Source organism: Sciurus vulgaris (genome assembly GCF_902686455.1).
Source record: "Sciurus vulgaris genome assembly, chromosome: 12".
Lineage (NCBI taxonomy): Eukaryota > Metazoa > Chordata > Mammalia > Rodentia > Sciuridae > Sciurus > Sciurus vulgaris.
Genome location: NC_136473.1, coordinates 108,929,595 through 108,931,949, shown reverse-complemented (window position 1 = coordinate 108,931,949; position 2,355 = coordinate 108,929,595).

Here is a 2,355-nt window from a genome sequence, read left to right as displayed (position 1 = left end):
TGACACTTGCATCGTCCCTACATCATCTGCCTCCTCTTTGATGCCTCCTCAGACACATAATCCGTTCATTGCCCTGGGGAGCCACCTTCAGAGAAGTGACACCCCTACATTTACCAGGGTGGTCACAGTTCACTCACAGAGGTAGACCCCAGAGGGTCCTGTGAGTGTCAGGTTTCAACAGGAGACCCATCCCCTGCTCACCAACCAGAACTGCAGCCTCAGATCCATTCTAGAGTCTTAATCACGTAATAGAATATTGAAAGTGCACAAATGCACAAAGACATGATTTACAGTTTCCTTTATAATCGTGAAAACACCTCAAATACCCACTCTAGTGTGAAATGATATGCAGTAAAATATAAGCCAATTTATGCATACTGACAGAATACTTTCTAAAATACATCGTTCAGTGAAAAGGCAGGTAATTAAATACACACACACACACAATATTTTCTCGTTAATGTAATTACACATTTGTATCTATGTGGATGTAAATGTTAAGTGTCCACAGAAGGAAATACCTGAAAACTAGTTGTCACCAGTGTGACAACTAGTCACAATCTTCCCTGAAGATTGGAGTGGTTCTGGGAGTGAGGGAGAGGCATTCGCTTTTGTACTGCTTGAATTTTTCAATGAGGATGTTTTCATACGTGACTCGTGCTACTTCTTAAGCATTATTTTGAAAAGAGGCATCCTTTGGACTAGAAGGCACCCACACCGGAGATGCCTGAGTGGCACATCTCGCGAAGATGAGAGAGATTTGGTGTATGAATGACAGCTTCAAATGCAAACCGTTTTCCTGCTTCCTCAATGGTATTACTTTATCCCATGTATCGCATTACCACTCCCTGTGTCTGATGATGGGGATTTCTTTGCATTATATAACAGTAGTTATTGTGTTACTGCTGGAGAGGCTGTGGCTAGTGAATTATGGACTCCCTGGAATGCACTTTATCAGAACAAATAGTTGTGGACAAGTTAACAAAAGGTCAAGTCCAGGCCACGAACAAAAGTAAACTCACAAAGCTTGCCCTGTGGATAAATACTCCAGGGCCAGACTTTCCCAGGACAACAGTGGCCGGATGCTTTGCCCTGTAAGTGAGAGAGGTAAGAAGAATGGAATCATGAATGTCCCCAGGTAACTTACACAACAGGTGTTGCCTACTGGATCACCCAGACAAATGCCAAGATCTGGAACAAGATGACCACAGGTTTTGACAATGCCCAGCTGCCCCTTCTCTCTCCTCCACCCTGGTAAAGGCCTGGCTATGGCATGGCCTCCTCAAAACCCTTCGAAGGCTTTTTATCACCTTTTGGATAACATCCAAGCTCCAGAGCAGACAGACCTTCCATGATCTGGCTAGTCTTACTTATCCTTACTTCTCCCTTTGTCTTGTTAATACTCAGGAATATTGGACTCTGAATATCAACCCACAGTGACTCTTACCTCTTTGTCCCAATATATGCTATTGCCTTTGTCACAGATGCCCGCCATCAACTCACACACCTCACCACCACCATCTTAGATAACTCCTGTTCATTGTGATTTATTCTCTTTCCATGGCGGCTTTTCCTGCAAACCATCGTTCCCACCTTCTCCGGCTCTCACTTATCCCACAGAACCACCCTTTTGATAAAAGCCTACTTTACAGAAAAACAAAATCGACAAACTAGTTTACATTAAATTTTAAATGACTGACATCTGCTAATATAGGTGAAAGCCTTTCTAGACAGCGGAATCAGATTGAGAAATCTGCACGGAAATGCAGAATACCCATTATATTTAAATCTCAGACAAACAATGAATGATTTTAAAGTATGCATAGCCTCTGCAGTATTCATGTTTTATCTGGCATTCCTCTTCCCAGAGCATCTGACTTAATCAAGTTGGTGACAACTATGTGAGGGTCTCCTTTGATGCCACAGAAGGGAAGCAGGATTCAAGTCTTCCCCTAAATGAACCAAGTAAACACCAGGAGCAGGACTGCAGGTGTCAAGCAGCAAGTGGAGAAGGCTTCTTCTGCCCGGGTCTCCCACCTCTCCCCAGCCACACATCTGAGGTAATGGCCTTCTCCTAAGTATGACCTTAGTAGGTCCAAATGCTCATTCTGGAGCGAGCTGCCTTCTCTCTGCCATAACTACCACCTCTGTTCTTATGAAAGAACACCCCTCTTAGATATGCTAGCACTGACTCTAAAAGTGGATTCTAAAAGGCTGCTCTTGTTCCTAGTATATGATGGTCCACACAAATTAAAATCTTACAAATTATCTTTGTAGTCTCTCCTTTCATATTTGTAGCTAGCAGGTCACAAGATCTAAAATCTGTGGGAACAGGACAGGGAAGATGCCACCCCA